Source organism: Strix uralensis, chromosome 4 (genome assembly GCF_047716275.1).
Source record: "Strix uralensis isolate ZFMK-TIS-50842 chromosome 4, bStrUra1, whole genome shotgun sequence".
NCBI lineage: Eukaryota > Metazoa > Chordata > Aves > Strigiformes > Strigidae > Strix > Strix uralensis.
In genome coordinates, this window is record NC_133975.1 from 88,768,284 (window position 1) to 88,791,846 (window position 23,563).

Below are 23,563 nucleotides of genomic sequence, written 5' to 3' on the forward strand. Positions count from 1 at the left end.
GAGGCTCATCCCCGGACCGTGGGGCGCGGTTCCTTGTCGGCGGGGCACGGTGGGGGTCTGTCGTTTGCAGAAGTGTGCCGGTGTATGAGTAGAGGCGAATCGGGTGTACGAGAAGCAGAAGCAGGGGAGTTGGAGTTCAGCGCAGTGTGAGGATTTGCAGTCTCCTGTGCAAGAAGGCATGACGGACACTGCTGGAGCGAAGTTAGAAGTATGAAAACCAGGAGAGACTGAACGTAAAATGAAGAACAAATACATGAAGAAGCCATAAAAGTTGATAACAGCATGAGATTTTTGTAGGACTATTTATGAGTAGGAAGTTGAGAGGCAGAACTATAATAAAGTGTGGAACCTTCACTCTTTCACATTCCTGAGGAATCGTGGCCCAGACGTTTTCACCTTTAAGGCACGGGCATTCTCGTCTGCCTGAAGTTGTCGGGGAGCATTTTTTAAATGTTGCCGCTTTCTTGTATGTGCTGCTTGAGCTTGGTCATCGGGTGTGTTTCACTGGGAGCTTACTTGATTTAGAAAGATACTTGGTGGGGATTTATATCTTGAAGCACGCTTTGCTTCTGGTCTACAAGAGCTTGGACTTTCTGAGTATCTTGAATTAATTTATTTTTGTATTTTATTTTGTGTGTGTGTGTCCTTCCAGGCTTTGTACTAGTGATCACGATAATTGCTAAGTTATTTCCTGGTGCCTTTTGCTGTCTTCTCTATTGCTTTTCTATAGATTAGCTCATCAGATAAATTTTACTGCACTGACTTGGCATTGCATATCCATAATAAACCCATCATGTTTTTTTTCTTCCCCTCAGCTATGTTCTTGGGAGTGCTGCATAATGTGAGATACTGTACTTCCTAGAGTTGTGTCAGGACGCAAGTCCTTAAGAGGAAGCTTTGTTGGAAATACTACTGCTGTGGTAGATGTTTAAAAATACTACTTACGTCTTTACACTGAGATAGGAAATGTTAAGGTGGGTGCAGCTTGCATCCTGCAACTGCATGTGTTCAGTTGCATTCCTGCTGATGAAGAGTTCCCAGGGCAGGAGCACAGTTCTTCTATCTGCTCAGGGACATGGGTGCAGATGTATATACCAGTAAAATCTGTAAATAGGGATTTTAAAATATGATGATGTAAAGGATTTTTTTTCTTTAGAGGTGCTTACTGTTCTCTTTCAGCCTGTGCTCACTTTCAAAATTATTGCTGATACTTATTCTGGGAAAGTATATATGCTGGTTTTTGGAGTGTGTTCACCTTTTCTGAATGATAACTCTCAGGTGGCTGTGTTTTTCCTTTCCCTGTCAAAGTTCCTAATGTTACTTTAGAGAAAAATCAGTACCAGATCTTGCCTCCTTGGTTACGTCCTTGCATTTATGGATCTGCTTCTTTTTTGTATATGAAACAAAACAATAGATTCAGGCTTAGGAAACTGCGTTTGTATGCGAAAGAAAGCAGGAGCACAGCGTCTGTGGAAAGTAGAGGATTGAAAAGTGACTCTCATAAAATCATGAACACTAAACCGCAAAGATTTATGTATTTGGTAGTTTTGTTTTGAAAGTATATGGCTTACAATAATGAGAACTTACCCGTCTTTCACAAGGGGGACACGGTGAAGAACTCCACAGCAGTACTGCGTGCTTATTACTGTATCCACCTTTTTGCTAGTCCTTCAAAGCTAGGTGCACTTGTAAGATTATCATTACATGGTGGGAGGAAGGTGTCTTTAACTTCTATTTTTTCTGCGATGAGTAGGGATTCTAAAGACACACGGCCCTGGCACTGCGCCTCTAAAGGGAAAAGCAAGGAATGTAGCTATATCATAGGTATGCAGTAATTGTGTATCTCAGCAATAATAAATCCATGATTTGCAAGGCCCCTTGCAAGTAACCTTTACATCAGTTGAAGAATCATTAGATGAAACAAATTATGGTGCTTTGACATAAGAGAAATATTTATAATATTGGGTAACTTTTCTTTTGAAATTACTGCAAACAATATTATGCTGAATTAGTTGAATTTCATGAAAGATAGATGTTTATGTGGTTCTTAAATACATAAACTGACATTGAATTAAGTAAAATACTACCGATAATCCAGCCTGTAATTTAGTAAGAATTTAATTTAGTAAGAACTTTTGTTATGAGCAGGTTGTTCCTTAAGTATTTCTTGCACCTTTTTCTGAAATGTGGTTACTGATTGTCAGTTACTGTGTTTCTTAATTTCACCTGTTTGCCTTCTGGGTCTGCTCTGATTTTTTCTTTAGGGCTTTTCTTAGGCTAGTGGGAAGCGATACAAATTCTTCTTGGTTTTGAGATGTTCTCATTATTGTCTCTAACTCTGGTATCTAAGAAGAACCCACTCTTCTGGCTGTTGAAATAGAGACTGCTGTTCAGCGATATGACCATGAGGCAGTTCAGTTTTCCAAGTCATAAGATGAATTTTGCTACTGAAGCAGCAGCAATAGCCCGACAGACTCAGATTTGTATTTCTTCATTCTTATTCATCAGTCTTGCCATGAATGTCTTAAATGTTTTATTTCCATCTAGGCATGTTCAGTATTGCTTCTTGTCCTTTAGTCTGCCATTCCCCAAGACTATGTGTGGAGTTATTCACTGCCTTGGTAACTGCCTTCAGGCAAGAAAGTATCATTTTTATCTATTGATCAGTTAGTAGTCAGGGGAAAAAACAGTGTAAATCAAAGCAGAGTAGAATACTTCAGGGTTTATTAGAATGGGAGTTGTAAATTGAGAAAAGTTATCTAGGCCCTCTAATGGGTATTTCTCTTGAAGTATCACAGCACAGTATCTTGAGTTGTGATCCTGTTACACGATTTCTTGAGGCAAGAGAGATTATCTTGATTGGAAAAAAGTAACCAGTAGTTTTATTGCCCTTCCTCCTGTCATTAGAGATGCTTGTCTTATACAAAAAAAATGCAAGATACCACCTTTTCTGCTGTTGCTGTATACACCTATTTTAGGTTGTCCTGCCAAGATACTTCATGTTTGGGGCATAACAGTGAAAAGAGAGCGCTTTATCGTTCACATTTTCAAGAGGAGATTTCTCAGACGTCAGCTGAACATCATCTTGTTTGCACCTGATGCGAGATTCAAGCATATAAAGCTACAATCTACATTAGGTCAAAGCAGGAAATTTGGATAGAATAAGGGAGAAAATGTAAACTACTTTCAAGCTTCAGTGCAAATTAGTCTGCAGACGCTTTGCTGTAGGGATGAATAGCTTCCAAGTCTGAACCGTGATAGATGGAGCAGGCTTATTTGCTTGACAGCAATGTAGCATGGCACAATCATCATCCCAGGTAAAGGAAGTCTTCTTTCTGACATCTTGAGCAGCATAAAACTTCCAGCCATCTTAGCTCTGTGCATGCTAAAAGAAAAGGCATTGTTCAACCTGAATTCAGGATGAACAGTGAGCAACCAAATAGCTGAGCAGATGTCTTCAGTAGTTTTCAACTCTTGGCGAAGAATTTCGTTTTAGGTTGATACATTTCGTGGCACAGGTATACACGTGTGTGAAAGCTTTATGCCAGAAGTGGAGTCATCGTCCATAAACTGTCTCCTCTGTCCCATGTATGCATATTACCCTTCTATCTTCAGTATTCTCAGTATATCGTGGTCTGGTTTTTTGTTTTGTTTTTAGAATAGATATGCTGGTTTATGCTCTGTTAGAGTGCTAGAGGCAAACTGCAAGTTTTGGTAATGAGTCTGTGCTGATTTAGAGTAACTGATTTAACGGCTTAACTTGCGGTGGTAAAGTTCCAGGTAGACCAAGATTACATAAACTGCATTTAAAATCATACGTCTCTGGGATTTTCACACAGGTTTAAGTTACTTGTAGATATGACTTGGAATAACTGGCTTAGATATTGCTGAAATTCATGCAAATGAGCAAGCACTTCGGGTTCTTTGTCCTTTTCTGCAGCACACCTCAAGGAGATCTTGGACGAGCATGTGGACAAGAGGATGAGTGTCTGTTGGGTATCCATGCTGGTATGATATCTAGCAGATTTTACAGGCAATTTTTTCTTTTTTTTACGGTAACATGCTGCGTGTTCTTTCAGAATGGAATTTTCTCCCAATTCTTATAAGAACTCAGTGAAGTTCTGTGATGTCTTACGTTGTTTTTAATGGAAATTAATTTGAGTTTTTCAAGACCTTGGGCTTTTTTTTCACCTCCATGAAAATTGTTCTTTCTGGTAGCTTTTGCTTCTGTCTTCAGGCTGTTTCGTACTGCACCTTTCACAAAAATAATGTAGTTCTTATCAACTAGATTTCAATATTTCACATGTCAAAGTAAAACTATTGTTCTTCAGACATCATTTAAAATTCAGGTTGTCACTGAATCCATGAATATTCTGTGCTATTTTTGCCTCAAACTATGCAGTTCAAAAGATATTCCAACATATGCATGCTGTCCACAAATCCTTCAGAATCCATTAGAAAGGAAACATTCATGTCTTTTTTTTTTTTTTTTTCAAAGCAGAGGAGTTGGTTATTTATGAAGTCTGTAATTCAAATGAAGTATTTAGCAGACAATGTCCAAGTCTACATACAAAAATGATAGCATCTTTCTTAATTCACTGTATGTAGAGATTTGTAGGATGGATACCAGGCATCTTAATATCTCTGCAAAATCTTGCAAGATAGAGCTTTGATAAATGATTCTTCATAAGGCAATGAAATATTGGTCTTTCAGGAAGAGAGAATATATTTTGAATGTCACATCTAGCTCTTGTATTTCCTGTAGGCACAACACAGTGTAAAAGTAATTCTTCTCTCATTTATAGTCTTAGATTCCTAAGTAAAGCACCATCTCAGAATCTTTTTGCTGACTCACTTGTGCCTCCCTGTTATTTGCCTTCCAAAAATTCCTGTTTTCTGTTTAAACTTCTAAATTAAAAAACATACATCTTGATGTCAGGTCAACTTAGTGAGGAATTGTATTTCTTCTGTTTGTTTTGTCTTGCCTGTCATTGTGTTATGACTGTACAATGTCTAGCACAATTTATGAGCAAAACAGTAAAGATTCCTTGAACAGTCATAAGTGATATGAGAAGCGATATTACAATTGAAAATGATCAATATGCAAAATCTTTGGAGGAAGAAAAGGGTTTTATGTTTACTTCTCTAAAGCAGTTTTGACTGCTCAGAAATTTGTGATCATATTCTTGGTGACTTAGGAAAAGATAAGTGAGAATATTTGGACATTTATGGAGTAAAGCCACCCAAATTACATTTTGGATTGTGCATTCAGTGCCAGAATTTGATCACTATCAGAGACTGGCTGTAGGTGGTACTGTCTGTATTTCACAGTGTGGAAGCTGCTGTGACACTGATGCTCTGATGCAGAATTTGCTTTAGAATTTCTTTGGGTCTTAAAGTATTTTTAATTCAAGACTAAGTTTAATAGGCGTTTCATGACTGCTTTCAGGGGAGCAGGACTAGGACATATACTCTTGATCCTTTTTCATGAGGAAAAATAATTCAGGATATGCTTAGGCATACAGCTAATTCTGAGTACACTGGTGTCTTCCTGAATTTGCAGGGAGCCTAAACCATTATCTCAGTCATGAGGAATTTGAAAAATATCGAGATTGTTGGTTTAAATACCAACACTTTTATATCTACTTGCAAGTCACGTTACCAGAACTACCTGACTACTGCACTTCTACAGGTTCTGAATTGGTTACTACATTCCCGATACAGCTGAAAGTTGCAACTTCCACTTGTATGAGAGAACTTTTTTCTGGTAACTTCTGAGAGACAGTTTTGTATCACCCCATGAATGTGGGATACACTAAGCGAAAGAAATAGGCAGCAGCATAGGGTAATAAATCTCTTTTATGAAAAATGCTTTTGTATATAAATGAAACTGTTTTTGAGTTTGCAGGCTGTCATACCTGTGTACTAAAAAAATCAGGGACTATGCCACATTTTTTTTTTCTTTGGATAGCTAGGGATTCAAGTTTTCAGTTATGCTAATTTTGCTTTTTTTCAGTGCCAGAACGTGAAGGGGTGGGGGTGGGGGGGAGAGGAGGGGATGCTGCATAGAAGTGAATTTCCTCTGTTTTTAAGAAGAATGCACAGAAAAAGGTTTGAACACTGGCAAAAAGGACTACAGGGAAAGCAGACATGGTATGGCAGGTTGTAGTTTGGATCAACCAATGGGAAAGGTCATGCTTACTGGTTTGGGAAAATACTTAAAAAGGGAGAGGGTTTAACAAGATTGCTGTAATTCAGTTAGGGGAGGGTCAAACCAAGAGCTTGGTATGTGGATGTGTGCAGTCACAAGCAACAGGGAAGACCTGGCCAGTTCAGTACTTCTTGAAATGCTGGGGGGTGTGGGGATTCCCTGAAAGGGAGATTTTTGTCTTGTGTCTGAGTTGCTGCCCAGATTCTGATGGATGAAGCGTGTTAGACGTTTCTGCATTATTAAGGTGGGCTCAAGCAAAATGGACTTGGAACGCATTTCAAAACAGTGAACTCCTTTGAGTTTGTACACTTTAGTTCTTTTCTTCCCCTGCACAGTGTGACAGTGAATGAGGGGGTGTGTGTATAAAGGAACTTGTCTTAGCAATGGTCTCTTTCAGAGACCATGTATGGGTAAAGCAGTTAGGCTGGTTCGGCTCCCTGCTCCTCCCTCTCGGGCTGCCGAGCAGAATCTCTTCTGCTGAAACGGTTGTTCCACTTTCTGCTTTCTATATTTGTACAGCAGCAGCACGCTAGCTAAGCAGGCAGTGTGGCCGGCCTTGTGCGCTTTCGGCATTTGCTGAGCAGAATTGAGAGCCAGGGCTTGCAGTCTGTTGTTACGTCTGTCTGTCTGTCTCTGCATCTCTGGGGAGGACTGGCATTCCAAGTGAAAGGTGATCTGTTTGTGGATGTTTTCTTTTTTTGTAAAATGCAGTTCATCCAAGTTGGGAGTCTAGGAACCGGGAGTGGAGGAGGGAAGGCAGTTTTCTTGCTGGGCGAGTATGTAGTGGGTGACAGTGGCATCAGAAAGATACAGTTTTAACCTCCAGAAGAGCTGCTCTCTTCTGTGATGAGGATCTTAATGTCCCTGCCTGCTTTGGGGAGTGATTAGCCAGGGCCTGTATCTTTCCATAAAAGGTCTGTTGTCACTGTCTGCCATGAAGATTAATGAAAACTAGATCCTGTCCTGGGAGGACTGAGTGCTGTCTTTACTTGTTATGGGCAAGGGAGATTAATGAGGAGCTAGACCCTGGCCAGCCTTGTTTGGAATCAGGACTTGAAGCTGAGGGATGGGGTCATAGGAAATAGCTCGTTAGGAAGAGCAGGAAGAGCTGGAAACTTGTAACTAGGACTTCCCTGGCTATGTGTTTGCATAAACTTTGTATTAAGGCCCTGCATACGTTGGGACGACTATTCACAATTATTTTTCTTTAGTAGATCAGGTGAACAAACAGTGCAGGAAGTGTTAGCTGCTGGCACTGTAGTAAACAGTTGATACGGATGGTCTCTGAGTAGCAGAAGGGTGCTCAAAATAGTGGCAGCAATTGGATCCACCATTAGCATTGACAATAAATTTTTTGAGAGGGAGAAAGAGGGAAATAGGTTATAGGGTGCTTTTTCTGTCTTTCAGGGGATGCTGTCCACTTACAAATTCTTTTGCTTTTTGAATATCTATGCAAGTAGACATCAGGACTTTTGTTTCTGGAATTTGAGCAAGGAAAACTTTGTTTCACTTGTGAAACAGAAGGCAGAATCTTGCTAAAATTATTCTTGAGGACCATGTTCCATAAACTCATTCTAAATTATTTTTCTTTCCTACCACTGCAGTGTCTTCAGTGTGTTTCCTTCTGCGAAAGCTATGTGTATCTTGAATTTGGAAGAAGCAAATTTTGGAGGCAAATTGGGGGATCTCAGCTGCCCAGCAATGTCTGAATCTCACTGTGTCTGCAGGCAGGGAACTGTGATTGATGTTTGACAGAGGTCATCTCATTCTTGAATTGCTTGAACTAAAGCAACTTTGTTGTGTGGCTGTTTTCTGATCATTTTTTGTTTAACAGGGACACACTGCAGTAGTTGTTCCATCTTCATCTGAAAAACCCATGGAATTCATTGTGAATATACAGCTTCTGGGATGTTAACCTTGTTGTTTTAAGTGCCCTGATATGTTTCCCTATTCTGGCATCCTCTTAAAGCCCTCTGCCTTTTTTCTTCCCACTTCTCCACTTCCTGATTTGCCAGTTGAAATCCTTTCATTTATACTACCCAGAGTGAAGTGGCAAAAGCATAATCTAAACTTTTTCTGAGTTTACAATACCAGTTAAAAGCAAATCTTGGTGCTGTTCGATGCCAGTGATTGGGGTTATACAATTCCTTTACTTTAAGTGTTTTCTGGTAGCATACTTAAATTTTGCTTGTAGTCTTGTAGCAGGAATATGATTAGGCAGTTTCAAATGCCTCTTGGAAGTACGCTGTTGCATGTTTAAAAAATATTGTTTGTCCATTATGCGAAAGATGCCATGGTAAATGGGTAGAACACTGAAGAAATGTATGTTCACCAAGTGCATTGAGTGGATGAAAGGTAAATTCCAGACTGTAGAATGGCATTAGGGGATTTAGGTCTTCAATTTTGTAAGAATTTTCCTGAAGGCAATGTGTAAGACAGTGGCATTGTTCAGAGCTAAGCTAACTTGTCGGTTGTGTTTCTTGGAAGGCAGATGCTTTGAGCTACGTATGTAGTAAATTTGTCTTGCACGTATTGCTCACTAGTGCTCTGCCTGTTTCCAGGAGTTCAAGTGATACATGTAGCAAACTATAATGCTTTAGAAGCATAAGGGCAGGAAATCATATTTGCCATATATACTTTGAGTTTAAGGGAGAATACCTGGTAATCCTTTCTGGATTGACTGCATTATTATCCTGTTTGCAGAAGAGGTTTCATTGAAGTTGGAGACAAGTGAGAAATTAACTTCTGTCTGACATCCTTTGAAGGTCCTGAAATTCCACAGGAAGGGGTAACTTTTTATTTTCTTACCTTATTGCTTTTATTCTTTATGAAAAGAATTCCCTTTCTTTTTTAACGTCATAACTGTGCAGTTGAATAATTAGGCTTAAGGGTGGACATGTGGGAAAATTACAGGAATTTGTTATTAAGTCCAGTGTTCATTTGAAGTTAGTTAAGCTTATAACTGCTGTTGAAAAGCTATTACAGGTATTAAACTCCAGGAAGAATAAGTGAAAAGTAAAACTTGAAAAATACTTACTTGTGATTTTAAAAAGCTGAGTCATATAGCTTAATCAAGATAGGGAGTGACATATTTTTAAATATTGGAGGCAGTCCACTGACAAAGAATTGGGATGGTAAAGGTGATTATATAGAAGAGCATGCACACACTTCTTACAAGTATAGTGTTTTCTTAATGAAAGTAGTGGAAGCCTTATTTATCACTTAAGGCCTTTTAAAAGGATTAATCAGTAGAGAATGAATTATGTGAAATTCACACCTAAATCTGATGATGTAGTTCCATGAATAATTTGAATGAGCATATGTCAGTACTGCTGTGAAAGAGGCTTGTTCCATCTTTCATGCGTTTCCCCTTCCCTTTGTGCTGTGAGAGCACCTGTGTGGTTGTGCAGTGAATTGAATCAGGAAACATGTCTGGGTTAAAACTGTTATTTTCCTGTTATTGTTGGTAGGCTAGATCACACCTCGATCATTCCCTTTCTCAGGCTTGTTATACAGAGGTGGGGATGGATAGCTGATGAGGAAAGAGTTGTGCTCTATTCTTTTGACGAGCATCGGCTTAAACTGGATCTGCAGTAGGAATATCTTGATCTATTACTTTGTATTCCTGCCCCATTTCTATCTAATCTTTATGGAGAGCTTATATTCCAGTCTTCTCTAGTAATATAAGCCAAAAAAATGAAGTAAGAATTGTTTGCGTGTGTTACCTGCTGTGGCACGTATCATTTAGTTCTTTACGAATGCAGTATTTGATACATGCTGTGTGTGATGCTGCTGTACAGAGAAGCCCGCTGTTCGTTTGGGAGGAAATTGGTGAACTTTCCTGATGTGAGGACAGCGAGAAGATAATGTGACATGTAGACTGTTAACATGTGAGGTTTTGATTCAGGAAGTGCAAGGTACCTCCTGAGTCTAGGTATGAGGTACAGAAACCCTGAGAATCCAGCAAGATATATAAGAGGATTTTGCATCTATTTTGAGTCCTCACGCAGCCAAAACTGTATTTATAGCACTTGTTTTTGTCATAAAGTTTCTGGAGTCTTCTGCTGCTAGCAGTGGAAACCAGCTGATGTCACACTGTGCCTTCCAGGAGAAGTGAATGGAAAGAATTGATGGAGAAGCGTGTAAGTGAAGAACGTCTGAAAATACGTGCGTAAAACTACAAGCAAGTACTGCGTCTCTAGTTCTTGGCAAAGTGCGTTGACGCTCTCCTTCCCACCCCCTTCTTTGCCCCACCCAGCTGAAGTCTAAGATCAGATGACAGATCCAGCCTTATACAGCAGGGAGGGCTTCTGAGGCCTTGGGAAGAGAGAGGAGCAAGCAGAGCTGCGCTGGCACAAGTGAGCATTAATCACCACGGGCGAGCAGCCTGGAGGGGGTGTTTCAGGGTCACAAAACGGGCCATGGTAGTTTGTGGAGTGTAAGGCTGCTATCAGTAGGAAAGACATTCTATTAGTCATCTTTAGATGTTTGTAACTAAGAATGAAAGTTAGGCTTCTTCAGAGAAAAGTTCATCTTAAGTGTGATATTCAGACAAAAATAATGCTTCAAGGTGCTGCATGTGTTTATGCATGGATGTGTTTTCAGTAGGTATTGGGTTGTAAATTAACACAGATTTTTTTTTTTCTGTTTTTTCTATATTGTTTACAGTGGTTTGTATGCTTCAGCTACTATATAAAGATATTGGAGGCGGGTAAATATTGCAAAAAAGAAGCCAAAGTATATACAAATGATGCTGCAAATGATAACAGATGAGAAACGTTCAGAGAGCTTGAGTAGAAGCTTAGAAAGAATTGCTATGCAGTGAAACAGATTTTATTTCATTTGGGTTTTTGAACAAAAGTCAGGACATTCCTAAGTTAACGTTCCCACAGCATCGCCAGTGTTTGCTGCTGATGAAGAAGAAGAAATAGTACAAAATACTTTTTAAAGCTTCAGCTCTACACACCCAATATTAAATCCCTTGAAGTGTTAATGAAAATTATTTGCTGTTGAAAGTGATTTGAATCAGTATTAGTTCCTTAAAATAGAGCATTGACTCCAGTTCTTTGCAGATGTAAATGGGTGTAATTTGAGACTTGTATCCATTTACTTCTGCAAAGGATCTGACCGTGTGCCTGTTACAGAAGAAAAAATAAAAATAATTGAGCATATTTTTACTCTTTGGTTTGCAGGCGTGGCAATGGCAGATTCTGCACGGTAGAGTTCATGGCAAGTATTTGCCTAATATAAGCCAAGCAAGAGACACATACAAGCTTAAGGTAAATCAGTCTTTCTTAGTTGTGCTGCTTTGAAATAAAATGTAAATGTTTATATGTAAACATTTTGCAAATACAGAATTTCAAGCCTACTCAGAATTTTGTATCCAGTTAGATTCTGATGTGTCAAAATTGGGACACCTCAAAATATGAAGCTGGCAGTAGATGCTGGAAATAGTCATAGGCACTGTATCCTCTTTTAGTATTCTAGGTGTAATAGTGCAGAATAGCGATTGCGTTTGAGGATCTTTGCAGGAAGACCTGCAATACATCTTTCGTCTCTGGATTTGAATCTATTCTCTTTCGTCCAATCGAAAGAAAGAAGTGTGTAAGTACCTTGATGTCATTGTAAAAGGCTTATTAAAACACAGAACTATGCAAACTGTGTCTGTTTAAACACCACACTAGGATGATTTTCCCATTGAGATTTTTTTATTTTGCCTTTAATGATAGGTAAGCGAAAGTGTTAATATTTGAATCTTGTGGCTGAGATGAATGAGGTTGTTCAGCTAGTGTTGCTTCTAGAAATAGGCTTAGTGGTTAAACTGAGAATATTGTTTCTGTTTGCTACATCTCAATTTTCTACCCCAAAGAAGATGTAAAACTGTGCTACATTTGATAGGTCTTCCTGTGGCACATACAGTATCCATAAAGCACAAAATGAATGCGTGTTTTCTGAATATTTTGGATCCTCATTCAAAAAGTAAATAAAACGTTGCATTGGAGTGTACCTTCTGTATTTGAAACTCTTGAGATATTTTGAGAGTCCCTTGATGCCATAATTTGGAAGAATATAGCAAGTTTAAACCGTTTTTTAGTGAGATTCTTTGGGTTTTATTAACGGAAAAATGTTTTGTGGAAACCTTTTTTTAATGAAGTTGTTTACTAGGTTTTAAGCTGAGATGCAGCTGTAACAACGTGATGATACTCTTGATTCCTACTGAATGCATTCTGTCACTAGTTCTCAAAATACCTTTTCACAAATAAGATGATAATACTGTACAGATGGAAACTCTTAGGACTATAAAGTGACTTGTCCAGTGCTATTCGTTACCATAGTTAGTAACAGAACTCAGGTCTTCTAAGCCCCAGTCTCATGTTTTCAGCAGTCGACCATAGGATTGTTTTGCATTCTCAAAGTGTGTCTTGACACAGTCATTACGGGTTGTAAGACTAATGATCAATCTTGGGAATGTTTAAGCTGTAGTTGCTGACTGGACATGGAACAGACATTGCAGATGCGGTCGACATCCCAAATCTTATGTATTTTATGTGTTCTGGTTACAGTAACTTGAAGCATGGTATTGAAAATGTTTTCCTCTCTCTTTTTTTGGTCTTAATCTGCAGTGGTCCCAAAATGTGCACCTCTTCTATTCTTCATTCTGTTCTTCCTATTATATCTTAAGTTGAACACACTTACATTCTGATAGTCGAACATACTGTTGTGAGTAATTCAACTGGTCTGCTTACTAACTGTACAAATTGCTAACCTGTATGCACATTAGTACTTGTGCTGGCAACACTGAGGAAAACAGTACTTGATGGCTCTGTCTGCAAAAATTAAGTGAGCAGGCGTAGTGACTAAGAGCTGTTGCCTTGCATTGAGCAAGTAGCTTCTGGTGCTGAGAGGTTTGAGTGGTGTAAAGATTGCAGTAGAAGGGCATTTTTCGGATAAGAAAGTATGGCTGCTTCCTTCGTAAGGTTTTGGCACTTCAGGAGTTTCTTGTTGCTATCTCTGTTGTCCTGCTGTCTCATAAGTAGCATTTACTAGAAAGTGACACTTTCTGTGGGTTGTGGCCTAAGCTATACAGTAACTGAAACTTCATCTGATTTGTATAGGCCTCTCTATTTGTAATCTGACTTATCTGGTGCACTTGCTCCTTCACTCTCTGATGCGTTGTTATCTCCCCTCTGCACTTCCTCCAGAGAAATAGTTATTTTTATATATCCAAGTTTTTATTATTGGCCGTATTGGTACTTAAAAGTATGTAAATCCACAGTGAGTCCAGACTGAATGTTGATTTATGTGAGAGACTGTTGACGCCAGGATATATTTGAGGTTATGTGGTCTATTTTATCTATTAACCTCTTTAATTGTTAATGGTAATCTTGATGTCCCACAAACATTAATTCCTGGAAAGTGTAATGAGAAATCAGAACTAACTGGTCTAGATAAATGCTGACTGTGACAGTAATTTCATTGATCAGAATCCATTAAATGGTCCAGAATTCTCTTACAGATGGTGCTGGTGAGACTGCAGTTTTGCCACTAAGTATCAAAGCAGTATCACTAGATTTATTGGGCTCATATCCTTTGTCTAGTACTCGGTGGCTAGAGCCACTTGTTTTCATTACCAGCTGCAGTTCTATTTATATTATATTGCATACCAGAAGTTACAACTGTTTGTTCATCAGTGAGAGTGTCCCTTTTGTCACTCTTAGATCTGGCAGGGCTAAGTGTTAAATCTAAGTGTTTAAACCTTGTTTTTTCTACATGGAATTGTCAGGTGGGGTCATAGTTCCTCCCAGCTTTGTACAGAAGGAAGTGACATCTGTACTCACATGCAGCACTTCAGTCAGGGGGGCAACTTCAGGAAAAATCTTCTTTGTGAAAGCTGTGATCAGATGTCCCAGTTTACACCTGTTAATTGTTTTGCTGTCCCCACTAAGAACCTACACTCATGCAACTCTGAAAACAGTTCACTATCAGCGTCTAGTGCTGGGCCAGGGTGAATCTGCAGTTTGCACAAGAGCTTACTGCCATGTCAGTGAATTACAGAAATTGCTGTGCTACACACATTGCTAGCAGCATGCCAGCTGTATATACCTTGATCTGAGGATGCAAGTCCTGATTTCTTCTGAGAAGAAATACAATTGTCAGATTCTTTGGCCTTTGGGCCAGGTTTTTCTGATGTATAAACTTGGATGAAGTATTCAGTGTATTTGTTCTGCATGCAATTAAATGAACCATGCTAAAACAATTTTGTTTTGAGAAACATTTATGATTTAAGAGCATTCTCCCAGGCTTTCTACAGGTGGTTGTCAGATTTGCTGCTTGCTTTTTAAAGTTTTTATTGTCTTGGATTTGCCTTTGATTCAGTGAGGTGTATACTTTTTCCCAAAGGTATCCAAGAGTTATGGGTTCCTCTGGCTATGTTAGATGTACTTTTGGTTCCTTTGAAGTTTTTAAATTAATTCTCTAGAGTGTTATATGTGTGAAGGGAAGATTTTCTTTTTAACATTAAAAAGTTGTTTACCACTGTATTCTTAAGCCTTTACAAGATCAATGAGCTGTATATTTCAGCTTTTTTCTGAAAGCTGGTTGTCATAGATATACAACTTAGCTTTTATGGCATCTTCCATAGGGCTTAAATACCTGCCAAAGCTTGGGTTTAAAAGGAAGAAAACAAAAATTTTGTGTTACGTGATGTTTTGAATCCAGGTCTGTTAGCAGGAATCCAAGACCATTTTTTGGCCATAAACAAATATTCTTTAATTAAGCTTCAAAAAAGCAAGGAATGTGGGTGAGGTAGAAGGAGGTGTCCTCAGGTAACATATTTGCCTGAATCACTAGTAGGAGCTTCATAATCCAGAATGTTATTGTGAAATGGAACAAAAATAGGCATGCAGTGTGTCCCCTGACCAGTAGTCAGTTTTCAGTAATGTTCTAGAAAATATAAATTAATAATTTTGAAAATACATATTTCAAATAACTGAGTTAATGTTTCTCGGGATTCATGGACTGATTTTTATTGTTCTTAACTAATATTATAAGAAAATTATTTTTTGCTGTTTTTAGGATTCTGCATTCCTTTAAAGGGTATAATATTTTATTAAATCAATTGGACAAATTAGGAAGAAATTAGAACAATTGAAGAGTACTACAAAATAGCGATAAAAGGTTCTCACGAGATCTCCCTCTGGAAAAGAGGACAGGAGTACATGTGATAAATATCCAAGTATATTCCAAGACAAGTTAGAAGAGGATATGGATCACTTATCCACACTTCTCAAAGAATACAGAACAAAGGTTATGAAGGGGCCTGCAAAGCAGTGACAATGTGGGAACTCAAATAGCTTTGTATTCTTGCAGATGGATGCAGGTTTTGGTTTGCACCTATAGATAAGTAAATGGATTGGGATTTTCTGTAAAATACTGCTAGAGTACCATGAGTATAGTTCTGCAGAATAACCTAGGAGGAAGCAGAGAAGAAATTATTTAAAAAAAAAAAAAAAAAAACACAAAACTAAAAAATCCAGAGTTTGTATTTAAATATGTTCTAGCTTATGTTTTGGGTCAATTACTGAATGTGCAAAAAGAGAACCCTGAATCAGAGAGTAGCATCCCCTGCTTATGAGGTGTTAGTACAGAAAGTCTGTATGGTTCCTGCTTGATTTGCTTAAGACATAGAAATAACATTTTTTTCCTTGTTGTTAGTTCTTTGTGTTCCCCAATTCAGACCTTTTTCATACATTTACATCTATGCTATCTTACATTAGAGTTCCCATCTGCAGGTTCATTGTTATCTGTTAGTGCTGCTGCTGTCAAAATAATGTAATATCGGAGTTTAGGATTGTGGGTACTGCTGTTGGTAACTCTGCTTCTGTCATGAGCCAGACAGGTAGGATAAGTCCACTGAATGTTATTAGGAAGCTACAAGACTTCTGTTTTCAGCCATGTTATGTTTGCAGTTCTTTTTTTTTTTTTACACCCTTTCATTTATTCTCTGTATTTTTGAAATATACAACTTCATTTTTGAGTCTAATGAGGGTTGTTACCACCTTGTGATGACTTTGTTATTAGAAATATGCTTACTTTCACAGTCCTTGACATTTTGCAAGATGGAGTTCGTGTTGTAATGATTGTTATTATCTGATTTTAACTCTGATTTTAACTCTGGAGTACTCAATGTATGTTTTTTTTCCTTATCTTTTAGAGTGAAGACTGGAACAACTAGAGAGGTGCGTAGCTGCAGGTATGAACCAGCTACAGTTTGTATCCCTCAGTTATGTATTGGAGCTTCCTTTCAAAGGTTTAGAGAGTTGTTTTTACTTTCAATGGTGAAAGCAGTCGTTTTCCACTGTGGTGAGCAGTGCTCCCTGAACCTTAAACTCTTTGCAGTTTCCTGCCTTTGTACTGCTAAAGGGGGTTGGGAGTGTTAACGACCTAGGACTGCCAGTGGTAAGTCAATAAGCTTCTTTAGCTCCATCTGTAATTTAATAACTTCAGAAACATTACTAACTGCGAAGTGTAAATGCATGTCTTCATAGTAATTTCTTGACCAGAACTAATCTGAAGTACTCTGTAGTACGTGAAACGCTAAAGGTGAGTATTAGTGGATCAGCTCGCTATGGGCTGAGACAAACCTGATTATGTGCAGTAGAACAGGAGCATAGTCTAGTGTGAAAATGCTTGGAGCCAAAAGTGAGGATCTTCTGGTGCAATTTTCTTAATGCCTGAAGTCCAGTAAGGATGTAGTTCCATGAGACAGCTGAGAAAACTCCCCCTTCCTCTCTTACAGTTTCCAAGTGAGTAGTCCTGTGTCCTTTGGTTATGTTTGGTTCTTGCGATGACTGCGTGGTAGACAAAGTCAGCTTCATCATTTGTGATCAAGTTGTTATTTTTCTGGGTTAGCAAGTTGGAGTGATTTACTGTGCGGTCAGAGGAGTACCAAATGAATAGATCATACTGTCTGTAACTGTGTACCTTAAGAGTTTCAGTTCACTTCTGAGGACAATTGACCCGTACCTGCTGTCCTAAGTAACACCAACATGCTCAGAGTGTGGTGATTGTTGCTCTTCTGATGAATCACCACCTGTACTATGGCAGAAATATTTAAGGTGTGCTTTAGTCTGTAGACAGCCAGGGAGAGTTGAGTTTTGGTATTGTCTTGAGGAAACACTTGTTTTCTACTATGGTCAGACGTTTGCTACAGTTTTCATAAATACATTGGAAAGGATTTAGTCATGTCTATATCAGAAAGAAAATAAAATTTGTCTTTAAAGTGCAGGATATCCTGTCACTCCATATATTACTCATCAGGGTAGGAAGAGCTAAAGTTGGATTCAGAAATCCAGGAACACCTTCATTGTCAAGTGATTTTTAGAGAATTGGTGATTGACCTCTGTGTTTGGAAGAACTGGTTTGAGAGCATTGGTCTCCAGGCATTGTGGGTGTTGCAAAACACAACTTCATTCCTAAATGACTGGTGCTCTGTACTTTGCCCTTCCAGCTCCTTTGCTGTTCCATTAGGACCATAAGAAGATAGGAAAGAGAATACTGGTCATTATAGTTGTGTTTTTGTCTGAGGCATTTGTATCTTTTGAGACAGACTAATCTGTGATTAGACCTAGTTTTTCAAACTCATGGGATTCTGCCAATTACAAAACACAGGTCCAGAATCTGGATTACTTAATTAACAAAATAATCAGATTATTTAAGTAGCAAAATAGAATGTATGGTTGCTGAAAGTAAGTAAATGAAATGGAACACTTCCATTTGCTGCAAGATACATTATTTCTCATCTTAAGAGCAACATAAACTTGAATTCATCTGCCTTAATGTGAATGTAGGAAGGTATCCAAATGGCAGAGGATTGAGTCTTTTCTTGAGCATCTGATAATGGTATATACAATTGTTAGTATGCATCCCAGTATGAAATGCCTCTTATGATGATTAACTCCATAAATTAACTCCACAGATATATGTCAGAATAAAACTGTTGGCATTCTGCTTCTGGACTGGTACAGATAATAAAATTGAGGAGGAGTCAGCTTTGCTTTGAGATAAGGAATCAATCAGCCTTTGAAATAGCACTTGGTTTTGTTCCCCACTTTTCTGGTAGCTGTTACCTTTAGCACGAGAAGTTTTTGAATATAGTTTACTCTGATACTTGGGATTGCCTCTTGTATTTGGAAATCTATATGCCACAGTTTTCCAAAGCAGATTAAACAGTTACTCTTCTGTGAAATACTGTTGTCTTAAAAGTGCCTTATGAGCATTGACAGTTTCGAGACTGAGGAACTCCTGCCTGTGTATTGACTCTTGTCATGTCCACATTCACCATGCTGATGTTCTGCTGGGGGACAAAAATGCCTTTATGCTGTTTAAATGCCCTGTGAATCAAGAGCATTGTAGTGTTGATGTTGTTCTTACTGCCCTGCCCCTCCTTTAGAGTGATCCTGTTGTTTTCCTGAAGGTAAGCTCTAATGAAAACTCATTTGAGTCAGATCTGTAGGCATGTTGTATGATGAAGAATAGCAACTTACCTGTTCTTACCTGAAACATGTCTGTGTTCAAATAAAACTTGTGCAGATCTGAGCCCCCTCCAAAGTGGAAGTCTTTGGCATGGAGATGAAAATGGGCATTAAAAGCTTGTAGATTTGTTTACTTAGAAGGAACTTCAGTTCTTCTGCCATAAGGGAAGTTAATTCTTCCTCAATACTTCTAAAGCCATTTATAGTTTAGGAAAGCAGATGTAAGTTTGTTTGGTTATAAACTTACTCATTTGTTTGGAGGGACTGTTCTGGATCATAGTAGTACCCTTCATTCTTTCTGGGCTTAGTTCTTCCTGAAGTTGAAACCTGCTGTATCTCAACTAATAGTTGTCTAATAGTTATTTAGACCTTATTAAAGATGAAATTTTTAGATAGGCACGGCTGTATTTTCTCAACTGAATAGGAAGACTGAGGTACATATGTCACACTGTTTCTCTTTTGACTCTAGAGGCGTGGGAAGTTTAGATGGTTTTCAGAAACATACTCTCTGACATCTTGATTGTGGTCCTGCATGTGTGACTTAAAAGCTAGTGAAATTTTGTGTATGGCTGCTTGTCCAGCTGTGCTAGGAGTGATGCTGGAGCTTCCCTTGTTGCATCTGTTAGTCTTTTCTGCCCCACAGTGTATGTGGTAGATTGAATTGTTTGCCTTTCCAGGGACGCCACATCCCATTCTGATCTCATCCACTCTGCTCATGGACGAGGCTGGAGCTGTACCTTTGCAGTCTTGTGCCGAGAGCCAGGGGAAATCATGCCTTATCATGTTTTAAATTGTTGCACTACATAGAAATTATTATTGCAGTGATTACTATTTTAAACACATAGTGTGCTCTCCTGGAGCTGTCTGGGCTGCGTGTGAACTCTCTTCAAGTAAACATGCAACAAAAAGCTTTAATTTGGATAAAATGAAATGAGTGAGAAATAGTGAGTGAATAGTGTCATATTAACTGATTCTCATTTGTATCTGATACTATTAGTAGAAACAATTTGAGATTAAAGGAATCCTCAGAAGGGCTTGCAGGACTGTTCTGATGGCTGCAAAGGACAATGAAACTTGAGACTTGTTGCTTTTAGTCCAAAAGATCTCTTGAAACTTAACAGGGGAAGAAAAAAAAAAGCCTCGGGCACACTTCAGAAAGATTTTTAAACAGGTCTGATCGCTATTCTAAGACATCTCAGTAAGGAGAGGTTTTAAAATGATTTAATATTATGAAGTTTGAGTTAATGTTACACGTTACATTTAAGTTTAAAAAAAAAAAAAAAAGGTAACTCTGACCAGTTCTTAATTTAAGGTTTTACTTTGCATGTGCACAAGGTATGTTGCTTGCAATAAATCTTAGTTTAAGGCAGTTTTGATTCACTGTAGTTCTCATGTGGGGTAATACAACAATCTTCATATGTGGTATTGCCCTGGAATTGTATAGCTGGTTCTGTAGTCTCCCCTGGGTCCGATACGCAGCAATTCTCTGTGTAAATGCTTTGCCCATTGTAATGCTTTATGGCATGTTTGGCTTGAAGACAAGCAGACTGGTCAGAGCTTTCCAGGACCCAGTGGATTTCCATCTCCTTAGCAGAAGAATAACTTCTGGCTCAGTTTTAGTGGCAGAAAACTAACCTAAAATGTGTAGTTGATTCTTTAAAAACCTCTCTAGCAAATATTGCAGAGGTGACAAAATGTTTGTTTCCATTGCATTTTTTTGACTAAGCACAGAGCTGCAGATTCGTATAATATAGGAAAAGACAGCAAAATACAGGCCTAATTGAAACCATATTTCCAGGTCTTGTGTTTGTATTTACAAAACAAAAAAGCTGAAGGAGTTCTAAAGTATTCTGTTCCATAGAATTGCTTGCAGGGTTGTTTCTTATGCAAAACACTGAAATACCTGAAAGTAAACTTCTGACCAATCTTAAAAAAAAAAGGTCACTTTTGTAGGCTCAGAGACAACATGTGGGAAGAGAAACAGGGGAAAGGTGGTGTAGGTGGATCTGTACTTCTGCTTTCAGGGCGTGATGGCTTGCAAGCATTAGTATTCTTATTCTCTTCTACTGAAGATTTAAGCATTGTGTGATTTTTATCCATACATTCTGTGTCTCTCATGGTCTGAATTCAGTCAATAAGTCAATAAAGAGAAGGAGGGAGGGGAGGAACGCTTGAACCATGCTGCTGCCTTAAATGTTCCATCCTGTCTCCTTTTAGTAGTTCTCTGTTCTTTCACAGGATAGAAATGTATGTCCTCACTTCTTATACTTATTTCCTGCCTTGTCTCCTGTTCTGTGTCATACTGCTGCCTTTATTTCCTCCTACTATTGTTGTGACCAAGCCACTTTTCCTACTTTCTCAAAAATTTTTTTTCTATCTACAGTGCCAAAGTGTCTACATGTCTTTCAGATCTCTTAGGTACTTAAGATTTCCATAGTTTGTCTCACAGAATAGAAGCATTGTTGTGTTCTAGCACTGTGATGATTTAAACTCAAAATGCTTCCCAAACTGTGTCTGCTGGAATGTTGGCAGATGTTTAAAAAAAAAAAAATAATTTTTAACTGAAATTTTCTTTTGCATACCTTCCCATAGAGCTTAAGCAGTACATGAAATACACATTTCACATCTATTTATTAAAAAAATCCCCACAATAAGGATAAAAGGATTAAATCTTTTACAGGTTGTTGTTGTTTTTAACATTTTATATGTCTTCCTAGAATCAGGGGAAGAAACCTATATGCTTCTGCTTTAAAAGCAGTTGCCCTGGGATTCATCAATGCTTCTTCCGCATCAATTATTAATCACAAAATGTCTTGCAAAGAAGGGTAAACATGTGATGATTACTCCTTGTCTATGATTTACCAAAATGAATTATTCTGGTGAGCCTACATTAAGACTTACTGTTATCTGTTCTACAAGTATATATGCTCTGATAGGTTGCCATGCATTTATTGTGCCAAATGCATGATTTGGTCTTTTAGCAATTTGTTCATCTGCTCACTTGCTTTGTGTCTAGTATCTTTCATACACTGTCTTCTCAGCCAGGCCTTTGCTGTCATCTTTGCATCCCAGCAAGTTTTACTGAGTTGTGGTTTTTTGTTTTGTGGGGGTTTTTTAATTCACTACTATTACTACCAAGAAATAGCTGGTAATGCTGATTTTTGTCTCCCCCTCTGTTCCCTTAGTCTGAAAAAAATGAGGAAATATGCAAGATAAACAAAATTTAGCTAGGGAAGACAAAAATTTAATGTACATCTCGGATCACTATTCTGAAGGTCACAGTTCCAACTTTAATTATAAAATTGAAGTCTAAAGCTAGGAAAAGAAAGCGTCTTGAAGTATAAGGGAAACAACAATCCAGGGACCTCTCTTGTTATATTTCTATGAAGATTAATGGAAGTGTATCATTGGGGAAGAGGTATAAGAAGGAAGTCATTTAAGACCAAAGAGAAGATGGGAGTTTCTAGGAAAATATTTTAATTTGAAGATTTTACTTACATGGACATCTTTTTTTTAATTTATTTTACTGTGCTAATGTAGTAGATTATTATCCTAATGCTGCACAAATACTCTCCTTGAAAACAGGGTGGGCAGATACTGGCTGCCCTTGGAAAAATCCAGGTAAATATTAATTGAAGTTGTCTGTCATTCTGTAAATGGCACTATTGCAAAATGTGATATCTGAAGTCCTTTGGAGTTTCTGCCTTTATGTAAAAAAGAATTAAATAGGCACAGATTCTGGAAATAATAGTTGTGTTATATCTCAAAGTGCAAAAATATTTGAGTAATCTCAAACCAGAGAGCTCTGGATACTATCAGCTTGCTTATTCCTTGTTGCCATAGGGTAATGAGAAATTTTATGGTCCGAGATGGGTGTTTGAGGTCATTGTCAGGAGGTGGTTTCATGGTCAGTCTGTTCAGTTTTTTTCTCTTTTTGGTAATGCCTGTGCAGGCCTTTGTAGTATCATCATTGAAGCAGCAGACACAGCTGTAGCGGGTCAAGCACTGGGTTAGCAGCCTCATGCTGCTGTGTTAGCTGGCAGCTATGCACTAAGAAGGGAAAACTCAGGGGTAGCAACATGCAGCTGCTCTGCCTAGAGAAGTAGGTTGTTGTGTGCAGAGCTGTGGGTCACTTGTGTTGCAGAATTGATACCTGCAGCCCCATCAGTATATTCACAGCACACTCCAGTGTCCCCTCTCAGGTAAGCAGATGAAGAGGGAGGTGAGAGGAGAACTGAAGAAGTTTGGAGGCCGCTGTCTTAAATTTTGTGAACTTGATTCCTCTGCTATAAGGTCTTGAGACTGATAATTCAACTTCTTCTGAGTTCTTGTTAGATGTCCTGTTACCAGCAGTTATTGGCAGAGCAGGACCTAGCTGCAGTTTCTTTGGCTTCTCGGATTTGAACGGGTGTTGTAACCTGTTTCCTGGTAGATAAGCTCTCATATTGCAGAGCTACTGTCTGGTGTAAGTTGTCCTCAGGAGTGAGCCAGATTTTGAGTATACCACAGATTGAATTTGTTCATCAGTTATATGATAACATATTGAAAGCAGTTGCAAGGCATTTTAAAAAGAGGTGAAAGTGTATATACTGGTTACTATCTGTGCTGTAACATTTCCTGAAGTCCAGAGGTATGTTTTTTGGGGTTTTTTTGGGGTGGGTGTTCATGTTACTAAAGCAACTGAATATAGTGCTGATAATAGCTGAGCATTTTTAATTAGCATTTACCTAGTATGTGTATAGTTCAGTTCTTGAGTAGTTTTAACAGGACAACTTGGTTTTTTTCCATAGAGCTTTTTTGCTTTGTCGCAACACAAATA

General features: G+C 38.4%; 1 protein-coding gene across 22 annotated transcripts in view; it reads left to right on the forward strand.

Annotated features, from left to right (window-relative positions):
• CELF1 (CUGBP Elav-like family member 1) overlaps positions 1-23,563 on the forward strand; it is a 69,775-nt gene that overhangs the window by 647 nt on the left and 45,565 nt on the right. For 12 of the 22 annotated variants that reach the window (XR_012628843.1, XR_012628844.1, XM_074867623.1 and 9 more), the window contains exons 2-6: positions 8,915-8,999; positions 10,320-10,569; positions 10,880-10,918; positions 11,404-11,490; positions 16,425-16,463. The gene's annotated coding sequence lies outside the window, so the exon portion shown is untranslated. The remainder of the gene's footprint in view (positions 1-8,914; positions 9,000-10,319; positions 10,570-10,879; positions 10,919-11,403; positions 11,491-16,424; positions 16,464-23,563) is intronic. The other 10 variants (XM_074867640.1, XM_074867641.1, XM_074867642.1 and 7 more) reach the window with 5 other exon arrangements.